The 27,849-nt window shown below is 32.2% G+C and overlaps 1 protein-coding gene and 1 long non-coding RNA gene across 2 annotated transcripts in view; one reads left to right on the plus strand and one right to left on the minus strand.

Moving 5' to 3' along the window:
* Window positions 1-1,697: 1,697 nt before the first annotated feature.
* LOC125502576 lies at window positions 1,698-13,078 on the minus strand. Its single transcript, XR_007280345.1, has 3 exons — window positions 12,828-13,078; window positions 4,027-4,210; window positions 1,698-3,132 (listed from the first exon to the last, which is right to left on the minus strand). It is a non-coding gene; the product is annotated as an uncharacterized LOC125502576 (long non-coding RNA).
* Window positions 7,553-27,849, plus strand: part of LOC109536020 (lachesin) — a gene marked incomplete at its 3' end in the record, with an annotated part of 219,347 nt that continues 199,050 nt past the window's right edge. The window contains 1 exon segment of the mRNA XM_048661141.1: window positions 7,553-7,883.

The raw sequence follows: 27,849 nt of genomic DNA on the forward strand, positions 1-27,849 counted from the left end.
TGCTATTATTACAGTGCCCAAGCTAGAAAGGTAATTTTCCCATGTGGCCAAAGTCAGTTGAAGTTAAATAACATGGTGGAAAACAGTATTTTATTGAAAAGGAAAGCAAATTGGAATCGAAACTAACTCAGAATGACTAGTTACACAGATATGAAACTTCCAAAAATACAAAATCGAACAAGAAGTGGATTAAATGGCTTAAATGCCCCCAAAATAGGTAAGTTCTAAATGAGTGAAAATTGATAGAACAACGATTTTCCGCAGCAAACACCACTAAGAAAAAGTGTTAGTAAAAATATATCTACAAGGTAAGCAAAGTGAAAATACTCCGCCGTAATAGTGACAGAACTAGCAAATGACGCAATAATAAGTACCTACACCATCTAGATTATTTTAATGTCTGTAAAATATATTTTTTTAATTCTAAACAGGTATTATGTATGTAAATAAGTAAATTTTAGTAAATTACTTACCTAGCTTATTTTTCGTCTTGTTTTGGAACTAAACGCTAAATATAAAACAAGTTACTTTTTCCGCGAGAAGCCGGATAATTGAGCGATCGATCGAAGAACGTGAGGAAATCGAACTAGCAGAAAGCAGTCGAAGTATTAGAGCTGCTAGAGTCGATTCAGTCGACGTACGGCTTTCAACAATATTGTTTCTCCGGGATGAATGTGGGCTTTGAAGAACCCCATGTCGTACGAGGAGTTCTGGGAAATTTCTTAAATTATAATACCGCCGCGGCGCCTTTTGACTTTTGGCGCCGTCGTGCAGTGCACGCCTTCGCACTAATGGACGGCGCGGCCCTGGGATCATGAAATCAATATTGTTGTTGGTTCATATGTATGAACCATCGAAGACCTTTTTTATTCCGCAATCTCCGACAACGACTTCATAACCAACTAATAAAATTTCGAGCGTTGCTTGTCGCCCTGTTTCGAATTTATTATTTTTGTGGCGATAGATTTACGCGCTATGACCAGCGGTATTATTGCAGAACTTGACTTGGTTTATGGCTGGTCTTCGGGGAAACAACACTTATCTGTAAGTTAATGCTTGTCAATGTGTATCTCATCGATTAAATGAGTCTTGGACGATTTCTAAATACTTCAGTGTGTTTTGGAAAACAAAATATTTGCTTTGGGATTTTAGAGTAGGCAACAAATTGCAGCAGATTTAAAGGTGTGCTAGTTGAATTGAGTGCTGAGTGTTATATGCCATCCGACCACATAAAACTCGGTCGCAAGCATGGAAACTCCATTTCGAGAAGCTATGTTCGTAAATTTAACGATTGGTAAGGCGGGGCATACGCCCAAATGCATGTAAGGGTGCAATCTTTCTCATATAGGTATATTTGAGAAAGTTATCTTTTAGGTTGCCTTAAGAGCAAATTGTTATATTCAATTCTAGTAATGCTGACTACTTCAATTATCGTCCAAAAAAAAGAAGAAATGCTTTGATTTCTGTCAAAAGTGTGAGCTTAAATATTTTTAACATGCAATTTTTTTGGGCCTTAATGAAACTTTGTGTGTTATTTTAAATTAAAATAGTTGAACATTTTAGGAAAAAATGCTGAATTATTTCCAGTGTCCAGTACTGGACAAAAGTTCCTTCAACTTTGTTATACATTTTTATATTTCTATTCCATTCCCAATTGAAGCTCTAAATAGTATTTCTATAAAACTTTTCAACAGCTGAACTCATTTTATTCTTAATAATATGTTAAGCAAGAAAGAGGGGTTTTAATAATCCGGGAGTTGCTTTTAAGCAGTTTCAATAGAGTGCTGCAGTGCGAATAAAAGTTGGAAAACAAAACTTTCTTCTTAAGTTTTTTTAATTGAATTTATTTTCTGCGCTAACCGACGGATCTCAAAAGTTTTCAATACTGAGGAATATAAAGCATCTCAAGAAAATATTACTATTATGTCAGGAGTTAAATGAACAATGACTCAATTAACATTATTCCAAAATATTAAATAAAATGCAGCTTAACCAGAATATAACCGGAAACAACATAATTGCATTAGTTTTCATTTCCACAACTGTTAATTAAGAAAGGTTCCAGAAAAATGTTAATTAAACGTTTCAACTTTGAACGTGCAGATTATTACGAAACAGCGTTTTTGAATTATGGAAACAGCAAACGAACTGCAGAAAATTCAAAAACCCTTAACTCACGGACTTAACGTATGGCTACTGTTGTTTGTTGCTCCCATATATTTCCAATTAAAGTGGACCTTCGGGAAATTAACCAAAGTCCCATCAGTCCAATCTGCATCGGATTCGCATTATGTAGCGCTGGATATTCTAATTATTGCTTTGGTTTGAGCAGAATCCAATCTAGAGCACTTATTCCTTCATGGAAACTACCAACGAAATACACAATTTTCAATATGTGTTGATAATATAAGCGCAACAATAAGAGTATTGTTATATATCATATGCATGACTGAAAAACAGTAAAATGGAACGATATGTATGGTGTATAGTTTATTAATTTGAATTATTGCTATCATCAATTCATGAAAATGAAATGATCGGAAAATTGTAATATTAGTCCAAAATATTATATCATATAACCTCTTGCAGATCATTCCTAAAGTACAATTTCCTTGATTTTTAAATGTGTTTTTGTACTAACTTAATTATTGTTTTACACTAGCAATTTTAAACTTTTTTGTTATTTTTAGGATCATTTTCATAATTACTTACTAATGTTAGTTAGAAGCGATTTCTCAACTAAGCAGAGAAAATTTAATGTTAATTACAGTTTATTTGGAAGCTCATAAGTAAATAGGCATAAATATTGCTAATTCTTGACCGTTTCATTGTTGAAACAATGTTATTATTAAGTCTATGTTCATCTGCTTCTAAACGGCTAAAATTCTGACTTGACTGGATTGTGAGCTATATAATCATATTCGCCATATAAATATTTTCACCCTAGTGTGAATCATAGAAAGCTAGTTTTCACTTCCTTTGTGAATAATACCAGTCAAGTAAGTTTTTATAAATTCAGCAAATGCTGTATTCTGTTTGGGTTGTTACTATTTTGCACCTAGTTTATCTCGTTTGTGCAAAGCCCAGGAGAAAAAAAATCTCTACGAAAACCGAGAACACCATCGATATTATCTGGAAAGAGACATATTTCAGTGCAAGTTTAAAGTCGTAAATATCAAGCCTCTCCAAAAGTTTCCACCCATTTTGAAATCTTCAGATAGTATGGAGGGTTGCAAAATACTCACATTATTGGATATTTATTTAGCTTTGAGTTTGAGTTTTTATTTCGAAATGTTATCACCTTAGAATACTTTGTTAAAGCTATGATGACTAAGTGTTTAGACGGAAACGAGGCAAAGAAAATTTTACTGTGCATACCTACTATCTAAATTCGTGCAATAGTGGCAAACTGAACTGGATGTTTTATTTGATTAACGAATATTACATGTTTGAAAAGCTAGTAAACTTAATTTGATTTATTAGTTGTTAAAGCTCTTCAAATATTGATATAATTGGTAATTGCATGTAGAATTTCGTCATGTTTGTGAAGTGTTTGGGAAACTGATCAAGTTTCGCACAAAGCGTATTAAGTAGATACTTTCAATTCTGACTTTAATTATTAATTATTACTTTTTTTCTATATTCTCTGATTACGGAATATAGTAAAGAAAACATTGTAAAGTTCTTTTAACAGCTGATACTAGCATAAAACAAAGTCGGGAATTTAGTCAGAATATATTTGATTCCAGCTGGAAATTACGTATGATCCGTAACTTACTGCCTAATTAGCAAAATCCACAACGAAAACTAGGAAACAGCAGATGTAAGATGCCTGATCATTTTACTGATAAAACCTCGCATTTGTTACTCTAATCCGTTAGGAACTTTTTAATGGATATTTTATTTTTTTAAATTTTAATTTATTTTCACTAGTTTCCAAACCATTTCAATGCGTTCTCTCATTAAGTTCTCGGTTACGCATTAACGCCCTCCGAGCCGTACAGGGACGTTTTCTAAAATACTTACGTTGTTACACTTGGGATATACCCACCTATTGGATAGGTACTCTCATTCTGATTCGCAATCATTTGTTCTCATCTGTACAGGATCGACGTACACTGGTTGAACTTTGCTTCTTGCGGGGTTTGATTGCTGGCTCCATCAATTGTCGGATCATACTTAGTGAACTTACGTTTCTTGCCATTAGAATCTATAAGTAACTAGATTAGGATATTTGCCTCTTTTAAAGAAGAGTGAGTACCTGGTTGAACGAAAAATTATTTCTACTTATATGTATATGAAGTTAGCCAATAGCGATTGGACCGCACGTTTAATAAATATTCTTTATTTTACTATTGACTTTCAAAGGAAATTCGTTTTGAAGTAAGGAAGTTGCTTGACCTTTCCTGTACTGTTTACTAATTTTGCCGGAAGCGATCAAGCAATATCAATGAATATAATATTGAAGGATATAAGCAGAAGGCAAAAGTAAAACATTGTTTGGAATTATGGCGACGAAATTGAGAGATGTAAATAATATATTACAGAAGACACAAAGTGAACCGGCACCTCCTGTCGATTGCTAGTAACACTTCGCGTAGATGTAAGATAGCTACTGAGGTGTGGATCTTGTTTGTAGATCAAAGCTAGTGGTAAAGTAGTACTTTTTTTAGTAGTTTCAAAGTAGGTTGGCGAAAAACAAGTTTTCTCATAAGCCAAATCGCAGCATCAAAATATGTTAATATTGCGTATTAAAAATGGAAAGAAAAAAGCCACATTTGCGGAAAATCCCGATTATTCATCAGCTAGTTTTCGCAAGTAGCAAAAATGAGGTTCTTAATTTAAAACGAAACGAAAAGCTATAAAATGTAATATTTGCATACTTTTTTTGGCTTTCAACCGTTAACCCAATTGTGAAACCTTATACGTGAAATAATTCAAAACCAAGTCCTATAGAACATAAACAGAAAGTTGTAGTTGGACAAGTAAAACGTGTGTTTTAACAAGAAAAACAATGCTTAGTTCTTGATAGCTCAAGTCAAACTCGACCTCTTAATCATAGTGGCCACAATGTAAACAACGAAGTTCTTTAAATCTGAAACGGTGTCGAGTTTGGCAAATTGGTAAAACGTTCCACCAATGCACATATTCTCTGTCTTTTTTATATTGACCTCCAAACCCCACTTTTTGTATTGTTCTATCAGTTTTCGAGTCGTATTCCAAGTCGTCAAATTCCTGGGCCACTACAATTTGATTGCCGGCGAAACATAAGGTGTATAAAATGGTTTCATTTAATGGAATTCCCATGTTTTGACATTTTCTTTTCCATACTTTAAGGACTTGTTCTAAATAAATCGTGCAAAGTGTTGGCGAAATACAGCAACCTTGTTTAAGTATTTTATTCAGTTGAAACCCTTTTGTTAGCCTTTGTTTTATTTTGACATTTGCTTCACTATTGTTGTACAACTCTTTAATTGCTTCAATTAACTGAACGCTAATGTTTGTATTCTCCAAAGCCTTCCAAAGTAAATTAAGTGGTACGCTGTCATATGCTTTTCGTAAGTCTACGTATAGTAAATGCAACTGTTGTCCATATGGCATTCTTTTCGATAACTTGAGTTATACAGAACAGACGATCTACCGTCGATCTACGTGCCCTGAATCCGCCCTGTTCTTCTGCCTCCATGTCTGTGTACTTCTTTTCCTTTTTATTTCTTATTATTCTGCCGTAGATTCTGCTCAGCGTACTAGTTACAGATATGCCTCTATAATTGTCGCACATATCTCTCCTTCCTTTTTTGTGAATTGTGGATATATATGATGTTTTCCACCCATTTGGGAATTTGGTTCCTTTTAAATATTTTTGGAAAATATTTCGTACAGTTCATCAGTAGCGTATTTAATAAGTTCAGCTGGGCTATTTCCGGGTCCGGCAGATTTTCCGCTTTTAAAGGCTGTGCGTACGTTTTTAACGTCAGGAAGTGTTAATGGTATTGGAGATCATATCGTATATAAAGGCATCATTTATTTCTTCTTCTTGAAATTCCACTCTTTTTCCATCCGTTAAAAGTTTTTTAAAGTGTGCATCCCATTCTTTGCCTGATATTGGCGAAATTATATCTCTGGTCGTTTCTTTTCTAATTGATTTTATCGTCTTCTAACTTTCGGTACTTCTTCGGCCTCCTAACTAAGAGTTTATTTTCTCGCACTTTTGCGTCTACGCAGCATTTTTCTTTTCACTAATCATTCTTCTTACCTTTGGTTGTGCGCTCTTGTAATTGTGTCTGGCATTCTGTGTAGCACATGTCTCTGTGTTTTGAGATAAGTAAATGTGATACAGTTTTTCCTTTTCCTCTATTTCTCTCTCAATCTCAGCATCCCACCAATATGGTTTCTCCTCTTCGATTTTTTTCCACTAAACCTAATGCTTCTTTTGCGGCTTGATTTGTATTTCCGTGTGTTGGAAAAACCCATTTTTAATTTTTGGTTTAGGTTTTTAGGTCTAGTTACTCGCATACCGTTATTAATCGGTTTCTGTTGTCGTTAACAATTTATGTTTACCTGTTCTGCTGTTTATGTCTGTTATTTACAAGAATATAATCTATTTCGTTCTTCACGAGGCCGCTCGGACTTAACCAAGTTCATTTTCGTTTTTGAAAGAAGGATCGGTTTTTGAAAGAAGCTATGCATGCAGAATACGTTTTCGTTTTGCTAATAATTTAGGAGAATTTCTCTTCTGTCATTCCTTTCTCCTGTTCCAAAGATTTCGACGGTGTCGATATTTTCTTGTTGTGTTCTGGCGAGTTTTGCGTTAAAATCGCCTATCACAGTTCGGAATTTAACTTTTTCGGATCTGCGAAAGCTAGTGGAGGATATTTTATTAATTAAATAGCTTTTATTGATCGTGGTTTCATATATTTTTTATGTGAAAAATTGAAATGTAAAATTTGTCGTGTTGCAAATGTTTTGGGGCTAATAAAAGGTCTTTCGCTCTGAATGTGTGACAATTAGCCCAGATCGTGCACTCGAATGTTAACCCTAAAAACACCTTAATTAAATAATGAGGCAAAATATCAATTATTATAATGAAATGAAATTAAAGAACAACCAAACTAAATTAAATTGTTGGTGCGTAACCTCAGGAATTTGTGGGAATGTTTTTCCCTATCTTTTAGAGAGAGCTTGTATATGCTAAATATTCGTGTAAAGCTAAATTGACAGTGTACGGTAAGTGTACTTGAAAGTAACTTCATAGAAAAGTTAAAGCAAAAACCTGATTTTCAAACGTTGGCTATTTACCAAAAGCACAAAAATTGCCTACTTTGTGCAGTAGCAGTTAGTCGTGTGGAAAGTATCACTTAAGGTTTTAAAACATATAATTGTTTTACTCTTGATTGTAGGAACAGTCCCTTACCGATTTAAAAATTGTATAGAATAATGCATAACTCTGTAACTAATATGTTTTAACAAGTTTTTAATTCATTAGTAGAGCTAAATGCAGGTTAAAGGTACTAAATTTATACGAAAACATGTAATTTACTAGTTACTCTACAATACGAAAACCATGTTATATTCACTCATTTAAAGTGAGCGATAAAACTGATTGGGCCTTTCTCAGAATAATGCAATAGCCATCAAATTGAATTTTGAAATATAAATTGGGGACCAAAATCATGCGCGATCAACTTTTTCGACGAAGGGGCAACACATTCCTTCCATAGTTCCAGCATCCAGTTGCCGCGAAACGCGACACCCTTACGGATCGCCCTAACGTCTATCCAAAGCTCACGTGTTGAATCACGTGCGTTTCGATCACAATTTATGTGGTTTGCGGGAGTGAATTAGGATCAAATTTTCATGTGGCTTCTCAATTCTCGCTTCAGGTTAGTTAATTAAAGATCAAACAAGAAACCCATATACATCACAAAAGGAAATATTTAAGTCTGTTACATAATTGAAAACTTTCGGTTACTATAAATGTATAGCTACTTAGAAATCTAATTGGCAGTTTATGGTTTCGGAATTGAAATTGTATGAGAAAACTCGCAAAGGTGGTAAATAATAGGAATCTGGTTATTAGAATTAGTACCTATTAAGGACTAAAACTTTGTCAAATAATATTTAAAAACCTTTTCATCGAACGTTTTCTGAGACATCTCAAATCTCCATGTAAATTATATTTATATTCCTGCCTTCAACCGGATATTTCTAAGTCATACTAGAAATATAAACGGTAACATAATTGGTCTTGCCCAAACTTTAGTATCCTTGAAGTCTCCAATCCAATCCCAACAACACTTTCTGCCCAATAATGTAACTTGCTTCACATTTTTAAGTACATATTGTGTAGCATGCAAATGCATATAAAGGATATAAAAGTTGTAGTTATATGGGACAACCCAGTATAATAATCTATGTGAAAATTGAGGTGACCTATTTACGTTCAATTGGTTTTATGTGGCTTAACAGGCCACGATGACATGTAGAATTCAGATATAGAATCACTATTTCCTTGATAAACATTCGTTAAATAGTGCAAAATCTAGTATACGCAAGTTATTTGGACCGTATGAAGCAGTGACAAATAACAAATTCTTTAGTTAAAGTCCTTTCTTGCCTCTGGTATGAAGCATATAAGTGACAAACTGCTACCGATTTTGCCTCTTATTTTGTATACAAAAGTAGGCGTGCATATTTAAAATATGCTGAATTATTTTCTTGATTGAATTAGAAACCTACAACAAGTTGCAACAGGAAAGTGAGAAAATCCAAATTAGTTGCCGGCATTTATTAATTAAGATCAAAACAATTTTTATAAAATGACATTTGTTAGTTTTGTAAATAATTTTCGTTTTATTGAAGATGTACATGAAGGCGTAACTGGAGCTGTGACGCTGTTGCATGTGCAAGTGTAGGACCAATTGATTTGTCATTGAAATATGAATAGGAGTTTATCTATTAATAACAGGCGATTACTCGAAATTAGCTCATGGAAGGATTATAGAGTTTGCTCAACAAAAGACAGTGTATGCAAGTATCAAGTGGCTCTAATTTTCCATGACACTTCTATGTTTAACTCGGTTTTCGATTCATGAATCCGGCTGAAACACATTTGATTACGCATTAGTAGCATTTCTTATGTTACCATAAACGTGTTTTTTATTATATAAAAGTTCAAAGACAAAAGATTGAATCACTTTAATTTCGCAGTAAGTTCGAAGTAACAAACGCATGGAAATTAGCAAATTCGCATGGATGAATCAGATTATATTTGAAATGTCAACCAAATTTTAAATTTATATTCACTCGTTTTGTTCTTTATTAATATCAGGGAAGGTTTTTTACTCTCCACATTTATGAAATACCACATACTAACATTTCAGTATTACTTTTTTTTCAAAACTGATGTTCGTAAATCCCTTTAAATTAATTAACTGACGGGTGCGTTTTAAACTTCTGAACTTTCAGCATCACAAAGTGGAAGAGCGGAAGAAACCATCTAACCAACTAGTGAGTTCGTTAAATAAATCCATATCAAAGGAAACATTATCTGAATGGAAAATGATCCCTTGTGGTGTTTTCACCGAAGATGGGTGTTCTAAAATGAAATTAATTTTGACAAACGATAACATGAGTTTTCTTTTATAAAATATTTTGTGGGAGATAGATTTATCTAAGGTCCAGTGATGGTTTCAACATTTTTGCCTTTATTAACCGTTCGATGGCTAAGTCACCATGTCCTTAGAGTCGACAGGAATATTGGATTAGATTTTCTAGATAAGTTAATGGAGTATATCGAATTATTTAAATTTCAATTAAAAGTACTTCGCAATTCTTATTAATATAAAATACTAAATCAATTCATCCGGACTTGCTAAAAATGAGAAAAAACTGTTATTTTTCGTTTATTTTTCATTATTTCTCTAAGTGAAAATTAAACAATATTTTTTAATAGCAGGTCGCTTTCAATGGTTTTAAATAAGTTTAATCCTGCTTCTGCATATAAAATAAGAACATTTTACAAATTAGTCAAGTACAGTAAATGTGCCGTTACCGCCGTAAATGTGCCGTACAGTTATGTACATAGTTTATATCAATATTCGCCATCCATTTTCATCATCTAATTTTAAGTACAAATATAGAACTGTACACTTTATGTTTTTTTGTTAAAACTTTCCAGTTTCCGTTATGCACTTCTTAACTATACCAGTTGTTTTATAGAGCGTTTAACGACTCAGGTTATTTGGTTCTTTCACCCTTAAAATTTGTCTGTATTGCAGTTAAAAATAAAGAAAATGGAAACACGTCAATTTTGTTTGTAAGGGGGAGACTTTAAATGAATATGTCAAGAATTATTGTTTCCCTTGAACGCCCTAGGAGAGGTAGATGTCACCCTCAGAATCTTAATTGGGAGGGAGGGTCAAGTGGACCATCGTTTTAAACGACGTTCAATTCTTTTTATTGGTATCTATCTACTGTGTTGCTTTTGTCCAGAGGTTTCCGAACAATCGCTTTTACAGTTTTAAAGTTGGATAAGCAATTGAACTTGCCTGAATTCAGATTTTGGTATTCAGCTTAGTGTTTACAGAAACATTATTGCATTGGGTCGCCTTGTAATTCAAATAATTAGAACAGTAATTCAAAAAATTGAGGTTTATTTCGAATCCAAGATATTAAGGGTGGCAAATTTGAAAATGAGACCCCTTATAAATATGGATCATCATTCACAGCAGGAAGAAAGTTAAAGAATTTGAAAATACGTTTATCAATTGCAAATATGTTTTGACGAGACACTAGTTCGAACTAAATTTTCAACGTAGTCATACAGTTTCAAAGCATTAATTCGACACATCGTTTGTTGTTTAAAAAATCTCAGTCAGAAATCAAAGTCTTTCAGCTACTAGTGTCATTGACATCTACTTCATAAAGGCGGAATTCGTAAGTACGATCTGAATATTCAATATACTACACACTAATTGATATAATAACATGTTTCATTAGTCAGCGAAAACTATTTAGAAATAAAATTGTAACCAGTTACAACCCAACTGTACCTACTCGTATGGAACTCTTATATGTACATTCAAAAAAATAGAAGGAAATAGAGTTATATAAGTCTTCCGTTAAGTACAGCTGTAAATGCTTACGAAATGTTTTCTTTTACGACAAAGTTAAAAGTTCGAACATTTATAATCTTCACTCACACTGATTGAATGGAAACACCTTTCACACACCCAAACTAACCCAAACTAATGGGCTTCAAATGCGTAAGAATATAAAAGTATAATATAAATGTAATATTGCATAATTTAATTATAACTTTAGAATATCAAGGACTTTGGAAATCGAACTGACTACGTTTTTAGAGGAGCTGTAGGATTTTATATCTAACGTTCTAATCTTGGAGCTTCCTCTTTCTTTCGTATGGTTTATTAAACATGAAAAGATAAATTTATTGTTCACAAACGATTGTAATTTTCTTGTGTGGAAAGAAACAGGAGTTAAACCTTGAAACAGGAGGAACGCTTTTACGAAAGCTCAGACATGAAACTCAATTTTTCCATTGCCAGAATTATATGATTATTTTTTGTGATATTCATCTCCCTAACATAACACGAAATACCGTGTAAGCAATTCAAAAGAAATTCCTGGGTTTCAGTCAATTTTATTGTTTACCATTTAAAATATTACGAAAACGTTTAGGTGTTTTTCTCCACCATCATCAGTTTGTCTAAAATATATATTCACCGCATTAAAACCGCATAATATCACTATAGCAGAGAAAACTAAAAACAATTTAGCAAAAGAATGTTTCACAAAATTTAAGCCTAAAAGTGATAAGTTAAACACACCTAATGTAATACATATACAAGATTGATTGTTTGAACTGTGAAAGCGCATACATAGGTCAAACAGGACAATATTTAAAGAAAAGAGTATATGAACATAAATATAGCTTAAGAAAGGTTAACGAAAATGGACCAGCATTAGCACAGCATGCGCAAGAAATGTTACATAGTTTTGATTTTGATAGCACAAAAATATTAATCAATGAAGACAATTATAATAAGAGAAGAATCCATGAAATGATACAAATTAAAAAACATCAGAACACAATGAATTTTAGATCAGACACAGACAATCTTAGCTCTATCTATCATACACTAATTAAACGAACACCTATATACACTAATTAAATCAACTACATAAAATATATACACTTGGTATATTGAAGAAATGCAGACAAAGTGATATCCTCAGAATGCAAAGAAAAATGCCAAATATTATAAACAGTTTTTTATTCTTTCGCTCGATATTGGACGAAGTAAAGATTTTTCAATGGCTTGCCAAATGTGAAGGTAGAAACAACCATACCTGTAAATAAAATTTAAATCTCTAAACAATAAATTCTAGTCTTTTCCCGAACACGATTGCCCTGACTCATCACCTGTAATCCCAAGAGATTCAAACGATTTTAATATACTTTTTAATATGTTTGTAATTTGTATTTTAGTATGTATATTTTAACAGAGCTTTTCTTTTAAACTAGTAACGACTGTGAATGTATATTTTAGACAAACTGATGATGGTGGAGAAAAACGCCGAAACGTTTTTGTAATATTTTAAATGGTAAGCAATAAAATTGACTGGAACCCAGGGATTTCTGTGGAATTAAGTTGAAATACAGTCAGGAAAATATACACTTGTAAGCAATGTAATTATATATGTTTGTCCGGATATGTGGTTATTTTAATAGCACTCGTTTACCTTTTACCATTTACTTTTTACCAGTGGCATTTAACACAAATGATAGAAATATGTCATACCCCATTAGAGCTAGTATAGAGTTCGGTGTGTGCTCGATGTTTCCGTTAAACTTTTATCCTGGAAGTATCCAGGGTGCAATTATTGTCTGACTCTGCGATCGTAAAATTTAGTTTGTCACATCAATTTGGCGCTAGGTCAATCGAACTAAATTTTCTCTCTTGTATTATGAATACGCCGGCGTACGCACATTATTCAGAGCTGAGATAAACATGGAAACCAGGAAATGCTGACGGTGCAAGCGGTTTTCTCGCCCTTTTCGAACACAGCAATTACTAGTGTTACAAGTAGCATTATGAAATATTAGCATGCTGGTGTATGTCGCAACAAAGCGAGCCTGTTAATTAAAGTTTCACATAATAATTCTTGGAAGTTCACTGAATATTAAATCGAAGGATATTCATTCGATTTGGTGAGATGAATGAGTTTTAATTGGCTTAAACTGTTAATTTCACTTGTTTCAAAATTTGATGCCACTGGAAGAGCTAATTCAATATCGGAATATTTTAGGTCAGATTTTTTTAAACTTAAAGCTCAACTCAATTTTTGATATGAAATATGACTACACGCGGCTTTCAGCTGAAGCGTGAGCTACTGACACCTTTCTCAGAACGCTAAATATCGTAAGTCTAGAATTTACGGATACTAGCTTTCTTAAAATATCTTTTGGCTGCGAGGGCCAAGTATAATTTTCAATAAATTAAACCATTTAATTCGATTTAGCTTTAAAAAAATTAGATAAATCCGACTTGTGCTCCATTTTTTCACATATATACATTTTTCCGGAGACGGAGATTTTTTCCAAATAAAGCTTTCATGTACTTTGATTAAAACTGATCTATTAAGCCACTTCAAAAAGGTAAAAAATTTTAATGAGTAATAAGAAGAAATAATGCAGCTTAGAAAGGCGATTTGCTACTAAATTATTAAGATATTAATTATATAAGCGAACCAAAATGCTACGTTGAAAAATAAACAATTACCTTCAATTTTAAAATGTCGAACGATATTAGACTTCTGAAAGTTATAATTTATAATTAGTCCATCGAACGTCATAAACTAGATAAACTTTATCAGTATCTGTAAGAGTATCACTTGAAGTAATACTTGCAAATCGAGTAAGATTTTAAACTGTTATTAAGTTTCTAACAGTGGAGTATACAAGTTCTGATAATATTATTAAACTGTCTCTTGGAAAGTCGTTTGAATTGCTTGCTATGTCGCAGTTATATCCCATTGGCTTTCATCTACAGATAGAGAAAGAACTAAAATTTCCGGTTCTTATACATTAAATTTTGAGTTACATAAAGTATCCATATATATGACAACGGAGATAATTGAGGTTTCTGCTGGTTCGATAAATGGCCACTATTTAAAAATGCCCGTATTTTGTGATTTGCGTAAATTGCTTTATTTCAGATCGTTACCATCACAGCTAGCCATTATAAGTAATATTACGTAAATGTATTTTAGCCGTGTGGAAATAGAAAGGTTTGTTTAACTCAGTTGAAATAGGTTATACCTACTAATAGTTTTATCGCTGATCATGCTGTTAGAGCGACCAAGATCACAAAAACTAATCTAGACCTACTCAGTGTGCTCCATAATGTTATCATCACTTAAACTATTACAAATTCTTTGAAATATGGTCTAAGCAATAAATATTAAATCAAGTGACTAATCATTTATTAATGATTTATTAAAAACATAGCAATCACGGATGAATTAAGCACTATATCAAACGCAATTTATGAGAACCTAGATCAAAGAAAACCCATCGCTATCACCTTATTAGATCCTGCCAAGGCATTCGACACGGTAGACCATCAATTACTGTAAGACAAGTTATATGAATGCGGCTTGAGAGGGAAGGCTCCCAAATTAACACATTTTGTACATTTTGTTTAAAAACCTGTGGAAACAATGATGATATATTATTTACATAAAATGACTTCGACGAAAAGAACACATAAGTTAATTAAATAAAACTTAGTAGTAGGTTATAGACATAGAATAACACTACAAGCATTATTTAACGTTCATACGAAAACATAGGTTTTTGGTAATAAAGCATTTGGTCAATATTTCAACAAATTGCGACAACAAATTTTAAAAATAAATAATTATATATTGAAACGCTCAATGTATTGACAATTTCATTTCAATGGCTTCAGAACGGGACGATATCTGTACGGGTTTTGGACGTAAAATATTCAACTCGAAGAAAACGGCGCAAAAAACTCATTACTCATTCAATTACTAGTTGCAAGCTTGGAAAATATGGAAATACTTAATCATTAGACGACGATGAAGGGAACGACACGATCCAAAATTGGTAACGTAATAGCGTCTGTAAGAACTCAATAATAACTAATCTTAGGTAGACGTTTCTAAGAAGTCCTAAAAATGATTTTTCTAAAGAATACATATACATACATACGATTGCTATTCACATACTGAAGTTATTAAAATATGTATTATATAATTGATTGAATTAATATTCGTGTTGTTGGCAAAACATTTGCATTGAATTACTGATCTGCTTAGGAGTACTTTTAAGTTATTGCAACTATCGGCACGGGGAAAATGGGAAAAAGGAGTGCTTGCGTTTGTAAAAAATACAGTCATTATTAGCAACAGAATGTGAAGCTCGTCCATGTGGTGGCGTAAACAATAAAATTCAGTCGACTTTCAAGAATTGTTTAAGTTCGAAAATCACGGTAAATAAAATAATCGCGGTTTCGCTCCGAATAGTTTTGAATGACGAGCCATTGTAATATGAGCGGTAAACTTTTTATTTGAAAGTAAACAGTTAAACATTTTATGCATCATAACATTACATATTACAAAGTGTTTCTTTACTTTTGCTCGGGTAAGAGTTTGACCTAAATATACATTTTCTCTTAACCTTGACTTCACGCAGAATTTTTTTGGTTTTTTACAATAAAATTACAATATCAATACTTTTTCATAACAAAAATTTTATTGCAGGTTGACCAACACTTTCTTAATATCTGCTAGATAGAACCTTATTGAAGTATGAATCACTTTTCAAACAAATAACCGGATACAATATGGACTCTCTCCAGACCTTAAGCTGAGCTAAGCTTTGTTGTTCAGGAAGTTGAATAGGTATAGAATGGTTTCCTGGATATTTCTAAATTCTTCGTTACTATAATTTTGGAATACCTAAGGTATGATAATGATTATTTCAGTAAATAAAATAGATTGAGTTTATAAATTTGGCGCACCTAAAGTCTATATGGTAAAGATGAGCTTAGATACTTGTGCATTATTTTGATCCTTAACATAGCCATTGAAAATTTTAAAAGCACAAAATCCAAGACATACAGTTTCGCAATAGAAATGTGCATTTTAGCTACGATCCGACAACTGTATTGTTACCACATCGATTATGATTGATAATAAATAGCTGACTGTTATCTCAGAAAACTCTGTAATTGAAGCGAAGCAAATTGGGGGCTTCAGAAAAATATTTACAAGCAAATAAAGCCATAATAATCTTCTACTGGTATTTATGTAAGTGGTTTGGAATAAAATTCTTAATCTTCAGTAAAACATCATGTTATTTGTGGTTAGTATAAGTTTGCTTTTCAGTAAAGCTTGAACAGCTTTTCTGCGACACCAAAACGACTCATTTAGGTCACCAGACTTTATTTGAAAAGATAAAATATTAATAAATAACAAAGCATTACGTTTTAGGTAAATAGAGAGAAATAATGATACAATTATATTTACATCTACCAAACCTTGGAGATGTAGTTTTAAAATGTTTCAAATGAAAGCGATACTTTGCGTCAAGTTAATGAAACAAACTCAGGTTGGACAGAAATTGAGCGCTTGATAGTTAGGAATAACAATTTTTTAAGTGATTGTGTTGCTCACTTTATTAGCTTTAATGAGGACGTAAATTCTCATTTGCTTTTGAGTTATAAAAGTTTATCACTGCGGGCGGATATCCGTATATCCGTCCTTGTTGGCTTTACATTTTTTTAAATTTAAATAAACACTTTCAGGCATTGCGTTCAAATTGCTATAAGTATTTCGAAGCATACTATGACCCTACACATTCACTACAATTGAACATTTAACAGAAGGTATTATAATAAGAGCGACATAAGATAGAAAATTCTTATACGCGCCTAAAAACTTTCAGTTTAAATACGTTAAAGGAAGCGTAAATCTTTTTGAATTTCGAACTTATTAAATTTTTGAGTTCAAGCAAAAATACACCCACATAATTAACCTGAACAAACTTTATGAACTTATATAATTATGCACATACTTCGATTAAACGGTTAAGCTGTATTTTCCCCTAGGTAAATATTCCAATTTAGTATGGAATTTTCTACAGACCCCGAAACGCTGCCACGATAGGTTACTCGAATTAACTATTTAAATAAACTTAGAATTACGGATACGATCCTTAGATCCGATAACTTAGAATACGAACCCCCTGGAAATATTTACTGCATATTGAAATTGTACTCACATACAATTTTCAGAAGAAAGACGTATATTTCTGGTTCAACTCAATTTTCACGATATTCATGCCAAATCCATAGAAAACATAAAAGACGTTGACAACTATCTGTGAGCAAACGTGTAAATTTGCATTAGCCAAAGAAATATCACCGGTAAATGTAAATTGAGAGATTCAGCCCGTAATAACATACATATTGGCTGGCTTGTAGGCATTCGGTAGCTCATGGATTTTGGGCTTTGCTGATCATCTAAGTAGCATAAAAAATATTGCATATGGGAAATTTGTGTTTTACTCTGAATGCTGTTATTAAAATACGAAATACTGTTTTTGAAAATCGACGTTCTATTTTTCGTTTTATCACAGTTTTGTGTAGTGAGAAAGATCTCGTTTATCAGTTCTTACATATACGTATCCGTATAATATATCCGACAGATAAAAATGTTGAATTAGTTTGGGGATATTTTTTGCATGATATTCAGGGCGTTTAGGATGGAACATAGGCCCTATTCTCATAAATATTTGAACTGTGTGAGAGAAATAGATTATTTTCGCCAAGGTAACCGTCTTTTCCATCGGCAATTTGATTCAATACGTGATACACTTCACGCACTTCACGTCCTTGCAAAACAAGCATTAACAATTGATTGAATCACCTTTCATGGCCATTATCTGTTTCCCAGCTGATACAATTTAAAAAAAGTTAAGACACGATGTTTTATTTTGCTCAAAACATTAAAAAGCTATAATAACTTCAAACTGGGAACACCACTTTTAATACTACTTTTTAGTTAAAAACGCATTAAACGCTATTGCAAGCTTAAAATAAAATAAAATACTTATATCAGACTAATATAGTAAAATGGTGCAGATGATGATGCAGTAACTGTTTAATTTGTAAAACACTACTGAAATATGATGTTTAGCCAACACACGGAACATTAAATATGCGTAATTTTCATCAACAATTCCAAAATACTAATATGGATATAGAAGGAAACATCCGCCATGGAAAATGGTATAGAAAATGAACTGCATTGACCAAATCGTCAATCGAATACATAAGATTTTCAATTACAAGCTTCTAGCAAGTAGGGCTTCTACACGATGAACTGAGGAAACAGCTCAACAAAACTGCCCCAATATCAGCACTTATAAAATACTCAATTAGGAAACACACACAGCTACCCAGAAATTGAAAATCGTGAATAAACAAATCAAGCGTACGACCAGTAATGATGTTTTCCATAAAAACAAGACCTAAGTTCTACGAGACGTGATCTTATGAATAATAAAAAAATGACATGACACATAAAAATATGTTTTGTTCAATAGTTTGTGAACTTTAAGGAATTGCATGCTAGTGTAACTGTATTATTAGTTACATAACAGCAATTGAACACCAACAAAATAAAAACTCAACACCTTTTATGTGGAAAGGAGATAATTTGATTAATATTATTTCAACAGTTAGAACAATTATGATAAATATGTATGAAAACAATTGCTAATAAAAAACATCAATGGTAAGTAATATAATTTACTACACTACTCTTCGATAATTTCTGCGAATGCCGATTTTTTATCTACCGAAATAAGTTGTTTTAAATAGGAAACATTTCAATTTGTCTGTTCAAGTTAAGGAATGTAAGAACATAGATCGATATGAAATATGATTATTTAAAAACCAAACTCGGAAACATCTGACTCATTTTACAACTTTTTTGACAATTATATCTAAGTTATTTTGTCCGTCTTGTTGAGTGACAAAACCAATTATAAACAAATGGAACAATATTTTTCAAAAAAGGAATTTCAAGTAATATCGTTTAAACTCTTCAAATATTAGTTCCACGCGCCATAAAACAATAAGGAGAAAATTATCTGCCTGTCGCTATTCATCATAATTCCAATTATCAAATCAAATAAAAAGACTCGTCGTTCACAGACAAATACAGAAGAGAGAAAAACGAAGAAAAGAGAAATCGGAAGTTGACAGGTTAAGGAATTAAAAAACTGGTCGACCGCCGCTTGGCGCTGAACAGATACCGAAATTGAGAATTCAAGTGATGGGAAGTTCTTTAATATTAAGATCGATTACCAAACGCTGGTCATGCTATTCGGGAACGATGAAAACTTTTATATCTTGGTTTCCAGTTTCACCGCCTTTGGTAATAATTGAATGCCAAAATTTTTAATTTGGAAGAGTGAGAATATTTTAGAGCCAAATATATTTTTCTAATTTTAATAAACAAAAACTGACTAAAAATTTGACCCTCAATTTCGTGTTGGGGATATTTATAATTCTAAATGAATGCAGTTACATTTTCGAAGTTATTTTATTAAATATTCACATCGGATTTCTCCGGTTATTTTCAAATTTGTCCATTTTTTTGCAAACGTTAGTTCAAATGTATACTAGTATTTATTTCTTAGCTTTTTGTTGCTTAGCTGGTTTGGATAAAGTAAAAACCTGTTCCTTCTTTAATAATATTTTAAAATGTTATCATATAGATTTTATCTCACATTAAATATATTTTATTATTACCAGACATATTAATTACTGATGTTTTTATTGAAACATGTTTATTGTTAATTTCTGAGTTCTTGGGCGTCCTAATTTAGAAATTTTGGTTTAGGTAAGATGTACTCCCATATCAGAAGTGGTAATATTCTTAATTTCTGTGATGTTTCCATTTTTCGGCAGTACTCGGCTGCCTTCCTCAGTGTTACAGATACTAGACGAAAAGCTAGACTGCAAAATCCATAAACTCATATTTCTGGATTCTCCAAGCTGAGAGAAAATGTCGACTAACTTAATATGGGTTCTCATCTGAAAGGTTTTTCTTGAAGAGGACCAGGAAAATTGATTTTACAATTTTGCGATATATTTTTTTTTATTTTAAGAAATATTTTACAATTTTGCGATCCGCACCAAAAGCACCTGTCTGTTATTAGACCACCAAATTATACGGTGTACAGATATTAAATCAAAGTGCTATTATATATGTTTAGGAATTAATTTTAGAATAAGCTAGGCTAAGGCACATATATACTAAACAAGGGCAGAAAGACCGATTGGGTCGATAGCCTTTTTCTGTAGGAAATAAAGATTATTTATATATATATATATGTTTAATTTGATCAGGTAAGAAACATGTACTTATTTGGATGTCTTAGGAAATCTACTACATTCCCTTCCTCCCAGTTAAAAGGCTCTCGTTGTAAATTACCAAAATGCAAATGTGAGATACAACAGCTTATGGTTTTGCTTAATAATTACCTTCGATTTGCATTTTAAAGTAAGTCTAGCAAAATATCTAAGGTTTGAGGAGGAAGACGCCTTGATATTTAAGGGAAAACTTTGCGTCGAAACTTTAGCGAAATGTACAATATTGTCCGATTGGAGGAAGTGCTTGTAATTAATTCTGCTCACAAATTCGTAATATTTTCTCTTTTAGTTGTAGAGGAATTGCTATTTGATGGAAAATTGTAGATTTTAATAAATTAAACGAAACAAACGGAAGGCATAACATGCAATAATTTTAAAAAAGCTAGAACAAACGTGATTTTCTCCAACGCTCCACTAACTATTCTTTCTGAAGTGACTGAGAGAGTTCAATTTTAGAGGTCAGACGTTGCATGTTTTCCTTAGATGAGAAAAACGACGGCATCAGAAAATTGGCAACAACATGTTATAATTTTTTTATAAAAGCTATTAATGGTACCATGTTATTTAATGCATTAAAAGCAAAATTGTGCTAAATTTAATGAGTTGGAGAGTTCTAACCGGGTGTCTTGTAAACCTTCGACAATACTTCGACTGAAATTTCCGACAAGTCAGAAAATGAGACAATTTTATTAACGAAAATATTTAGTTTTAGATTTGATCGAGACTCCGTTCTCGGTTTTTGAGGTAATTAAAACCTTTTTGAAAATCGACTAAAACTAACTCTACTTAATATTTCAGTCTACTTATGTTACATTACGTACATATTACATATAAGTTGAGAAAAGTTTGAAGTCTGCAAAAATATTATTATTATCCGCCTACATTATACTTTTATGCCAGTTTAATCCTTTAGACAAACATAGGTACTTACATTTGGGAAGTTGAACATACGACATCACGTTACTTATTGAAAAAAAAATGGTAGCAAAAAAGTGCATTTCTACATACCCTATAATTTCTTCAGTTTTGGCTACTGAATATTAAATGCACGAATTCGCAGAATATGCTTATGAACATCTTCAAGAAAATACAGTTAAATTGATTAGTAGTGCCAAGTTTACAGCGCTTAATATAATTTGAATAGTGACTTGGTAACTTCTGCGGTTACTTAGTTGCATTTTCACATGTCATGATTATCAGGTATGTTGATGAGAGCCTTAGTAATTGTTGTAGAACTGAGTTGTGTTGTGTGCGTACATTGGTACACTGTACGTACAAGATAATTCGATAAAAATGATCTAAGCGTGTAATATAAGGATGGTGATTTGCAAATATAAAATTTTATTTCCAAATTTAGAGAAGTTCTTGAATCACGACAGTAATCGGACTCTTTAAAAACATTTCTTTCATATTAAGATATTGCTGCTCTAGTCTCAGGACGGACTATTTTAATTAAAATCTGTGTAGTTTCACGAATTTCGCAATTGTTCTCTAACAACATTTCACCTGTGAAAGTTTTTGTATGCTCACGGTATCTCTGTTAGCAGGTTTTTCTAAACGGGTTGCTCTTAGGTGTAATAAGCGTGTGAGACTTAGACATTTTCAACTGCGTTGTGCCATACTTTGAAATCAAATTTAAACACCGCATAAAAAATCAATCAGTTTAGTAAGTTTGTGATTGTCAAATAATTTCAACATATATAGTATTTATTAGATCTATAGCAAATGTAATATTAAAGTTCGATGTAATTTACTTACTCCAAGAACTCATTGGATAATAATTTACCATTATGTACTTACCATATTTCATAAAATTCTGCTAGACAAACAGTGCATATAGTAGTCTAATTCTGATGGTCAGTCGCTTCTGAAAAGAATGGAGAAAGAATTATCGAGGACTGTCACAATTCATCATAATTCCATTTGCTAAACTAAGTAGAATGCCGCACGAAAGCAAATAGAGAGAAAGAACGAAGCTTGACAGGTGAAAGAATTAAAAAGTTTGTCGACCGCTCACGAGGGTTGGGTATAGAAGAGAAAAAAATCGGCTGCTCAGTTTGCTTCAGTTTCAGGTATATTATCGATAGCGAGTTTGAAAAGTCAAATTAGGTTTTTCTGTGCATTAAGGGAGGGGCTAAGCAATTTCCAAACTTTGATGTAAAATTTATGATCCTCAGCATTCTATTTTATCACTTTAAATAATAAAGCTTCAATTTTATTACAACGTTTAATAAATTTAAAAATCGCTGTTATTATTATTACTCCTGTAACATTACTTATTGTATGCTTTGTAAAAATTATAGCATAATCGCGTAATGGGACGATCTAGGAAAATATACGGAAATGAATAAAACTATGAACATTGATGTGCGTGACGTGTCGCATGACTGCCAATCACATGTTTTGCCAGAAATCTATGAGGATGCAACATTTAAACGTTTTTTTCTGTTTTTTTTTATTGAACTGTGGTTAACTAACGGACCTGTAAAATTGCTTTTAATGAGTTTTACTTATAACATCAAATAACGAATCGATATTTAAATTAATCACGCCAAAAGCAAAAAATCACGTAAAAAGCGAAACACGTCAGTAAACATAATTTTCAGTAAGTACTAATCGTCTAATCATTCATTCAAAGTACCACCAACATTGTGTAAAAGTTTCTGTTTGAACAACTAAATTTGCCACTCTTTTTTTAATACAGAAACACAATGTATAAGGACCAAACATTACGCTTACGGTGGCTGAAAGTTTCTGCACAATATCAAATAAATTATTTTTAAGTCAATATGTAGGTTTGAAAATAATGTTGTGAAACATGCATTCAAGTAAAATAAATTTAAGACAAAACGTTTCGCATTGAACCTAACATGCAAGAAACTAATTGCGCCGCCTGCTAGGGATGGGACCCTGTCAATACGGTTTATTCCTTTTTGATAGAAAATTAACATTAAGAATATAAAGCAGGAGTAATATAATGTTTTTTACATTTTGTGGAAGGAGCCATTAAAATTTGTGAGTTTTTCGGTGGCAATAAAGGACATTTTGATTTATTTYTTGAATAATAAGTCCTGATTTCAAGAAGGTCATTGAACCCCATGTCAGAACGGCGATAGTAAACGATTAKWAAARAWWAGATYASWAAAGTTWTMCAGAAATKTGRYKKATAKGRAAKARWSYWMGTTAATKCCWSAAAKGYGTGCGAAGGGAATRTGGGATTAARARTCTTYRTYAAKKYCTSAAAGTGGTGGATATCCCGAGAAACTTACAGGTTTTTAAGGATGCCTTACCAGGCTTGTGTTGAGGACCAAAGGGATCGTGTGAGAGGCTTTTATCCGCATTACCTCGAATACTTTCCGATATCTCTCCTTCCAGTCAATATCGTACTGAAAAATAAGATCAGTCAATTATGTATATATAACCACATATCGATAATTCTAAAGCGATGGCTATTGGCAGTTCAGGCGGAGTTAAATTGGATGGGTTTCAGACAAAATTGGCGTTTGCGTTTATTGGAGAATCAATATTCACATCATTTTTAAGATATCTTCTCCAGTGGTCCTGGTTTTGCCTTGTGCGCCCGTTATCTTGCAGATGTTCCTTTTTCTTATGGAAAACTTCCGTCGCAAACCTTTCAAGCTCTTATTTTAACGCTACAATTTTATATCATTAAAACATCTACAGCTACATTCTAGTCAGTATAATGGTTGACATACTAATCTTAAAATTATAGATTTATTTATTTTTAACTCATTGTTTCATTTCATTCCAGTCAAATTTCCAAAGTCTATGTTCCCATTATTTACATACTGAAATTAGTTATTTCTGACAACACATATGAATTGTGTATTTTGTTTATGTGCTTGCTTGTGCAATGAACTTGCTGACCTCAAGTGACCTGTACTGTTAAAAATTATTCCTTCTAGTGTATTTTCTGTAGCCAGTAGAGCTAAAACCAGTGGTGAAAAGAAAAAAAAAGAATTAATCGTTAGAGTTGTTTGTTGTGGGTAATGTTTAAATAATATGGATATTTTTTTACAAACTTCTTCTTGGGTATTTCGGATACAGGATACCCTCTAGGTGATAGTTCTTGATTACTTTTTGATAAATAATTCGTTCTTATTGCGAAATAGGAGCACTATTTATCAATCTGTAATAAAAGACGTGAGGAAATTCTGTCTTTTTTAAAGATAAACATTTTTGAGGCGAAATACCCAAAAAGAAATTTGTAAAAAAATGAATCCGCCTCAACAATATAGAACTTATCTACAATATGGATATTCTTTTATAATTTTCGGACTGAAATTCAAATTAACTGTTTCAAGTTCATAAAGAACGGTGTATTAAAAATATACGTCACCCTTGTTTTGCTACCATACCCAATCATCGTGTTGAGGATTTATATACGGATGAAAATACCACTGTGTAGCAATACGGTTTTCGGATGGAACATTTATGGATGAAAAATCTAAGTTTGCAATAACAACCAAACATGAAAACTTGAAACATTGGACTTGATCAATTAAGATTTAACACCAGTAGGTTTTTTAAACTTAGAGGCTTAATTTTTAATAACCGGTCTTGTTACCTGAACGTTCTATTGAAAATTTAAGATCTAGTTTAGTAGCTTTTCAGAAATAAAAAACTTGCATCTAAACTATTTAAACTGAAATTCGAGCTGTTTGCTTAAGGCTCCGTATTAAACATTATAAAGATGATAATTTTACAGCTTTTGGTATCTTGGTATCTCATTTATTTACATACGATAACATGACATGATAATTAGAAGTTAACTTGAAACTAGCAGGCTGGAGCAAAAATATTATAGTTATTATGAAATACAAATAAAATAGTTTTATTGAAATATGATATGTGTCTTTCTATATTTTCAACTAATGAAGATTTGTAGGTGATATCAAATCGTTGAGCTAAGATGTAACTATGCAGGAAGCTAACAGACACGTTTCGAAAATACGAAACATCAATTGAGGGATTCGAGGTAAATAGTAGATATAATATATGTCCTTTTTGACAATGTGTTTCTTCGCATCTAAACGTACACTATATTTGGCATGAAATGGCAACCCTACTCCATTACAAATCTGCAGTAACAAATCTCATTTTACGAGCGAGTCGTCGGTGAATAAATAGCTTCTTGCACCCTGAATGGTTGCAAAATAAAAGTATGTATAACGTTTTTCAGTTGATGTTTCGTAAAATGCGCTCATAAATTTCTCAATTTGTGTTACCGTGCTGTTGTTTAGTGCACGTATGTTTTAACTTTCCAAGCGAAACATTACTTTGTGCGCCGCGCGTCTTCATGTGAATTTTTCCTGTGCTACTGTCCTCATTTTAAATTTTATCATTTCGTGTAAATTTAAATAAAAGTTAAATGAAAAAATAATGCTTTTGTCCCTTTATTCTCAATTTTCTGAACAAAGATATGATGAAAATATCGGTGATTGACAGAATTTCAGAATTACTTGAAGCATCATCAGAAACAACACGACATCTGATAGTTATGTATTTTATTGCAATAAAAAACATAGGTAATACATTGGTGACAGAAAAAAACAATAAAATACTACGATTAGTAAATTCTTCGTCATTTGTTTAAGATTATAAATTGTTACATGTCTTATTTTTAATTTGTCGATGTTAGCTGAAATTTAAAATGAAATAAATATCTATCGGCAAACATAAAAATTGAACTTATTAGACAAAAATTATTTACATTTTAACAATTTTGTTTTGCTTTTTGCTTTTACATCTTCAAGTTACTTTCACTAATTTAATTATCGAAACATAGGTACTTAAATTAAAATACGTGCCTACTGGTTTGCAAAATAACATTATGTTTTAGAAATTATGTCCATTATGTATTAAAATTTCGCAGTGATTGATACGTTAAATGTAAATCGAAATGGTTATTCAACATAAATAGTTTATAGCAGCGTTTTATAATTCCTCAACTTATCGAAATTAAATAATGCAAGCAAATTATTGCGAAATGGTTTTGTCGTGAAATGTTGGCTAACAAGCCTTTTAAAGCAAAAACTTAAGTAAATATTTTCATTAAGTTAGTAACCCGCGAATTATGTTTTCTTTCCAAACTTAAGATGATTTTCGACATAATAGTCATCAGCACTTAATTCAAAAGCTATATTTTAATAATAATAATTCGGCTTTGAAACAAAAAATATTTTGTAAAAAAGTTTGCAGAAATCTGTAAGATTTATCAAAGATCTAAGATATCTATCGTACAAGTGCAAACATAATTTCAGAGAATTACCCTGCAAAAGTTTAACTGTATTTGTGGGGCATTTACTGTCAGCTTTCGTAGCAAACCTGATTATGCGGTTCCGCTCAGCGCTGAGCGATTCGATCTCATTAAAACCAGAATGACGCCGGTTGGCTGTTACTGTTACGGAGTAGGCGCAATTTGCTTTGCAGAAACAATTTTCTGATCCTATTTGAACCCTATATGATGACTTCAGTTAATATTGACCTAATAACTGTTCGTGCCGTTTGCCATTAAAACCTGTTTTAAAATTGGGTTAGAATGCTGCAAAACCCAAAGATATTTAATTATGGATTATAATTGTATGAGCCATTCACTCGTACGTTATTGTAAAATTCAGAAAAGTTCAGAAATTTTTATGATGACTTATGGATAATGACTAATATCAATTCATTTGAGAATTTACAATTTCACTCTGTCTTCTGTCTCGTGCTGGGAATAATAAACATTGACATTTTTAACACATTAAAGAAGAGTTCTACCGAACGACGGGCTAAAAACCCGAAAAACCCATATACATTAACAGTGGAGACCACGGAGAACAAAGAGAAGCAGAGGCTGACCCATGCTAAGATGGCGAGACGACATACAGAAACCAGCGGGAAAGAACTGGATGCTCCCAACAAAAACAGGTCAACATGGAAGGAAATGGAAGAGGCCTATGTCCAGGCTGGATTAATACAGGTTGATGAAGATGAAGATACATTAACCTATCAGAAATGATACCTGCAGTATAAATCAAAACTTCAGAAAGTTTAATTTATGTAAATCTTTGTCAGTCATCTATAAGCGGTTTTGTTTGTATTTCGCTCTGTTAAATAAAAAAACTGAGTTAAAAAAGCATTAGGAATGTTGGTAACTGAAGTTGAAAAATGGAATATTATTTGTATTAATACATTGCAACGTTGTATAATATTTCAATCGCACAATATTTTTCAATTCAATTACAATGTTTCGTGGTTACTTTCTTTCTTATATACAGGGTGTTCGTCTAGGTGTTGGGTAAACAAAAATTAACATGTAACTTGTTCTGGATTATTCTCAACG

The sequence above is a fragment of the Dendroctonus ponderosae genome, unplaced genomic scaffold (genome assembly GCF_020466585.1).
Source record: "Dendroctonus ponderosae isolate FM_Combo_2020 unplaced genomic scaffold, Dpon_F_20191213v2 Dpon_F_20191213_1, whole genome shotgun sequence".
NCBI lineage: Eukaryota > Metazoa > Arthropoda > Insecta > Coleoptera > Curculionidae > Dendroctonus > Dendroctonus ponderosae.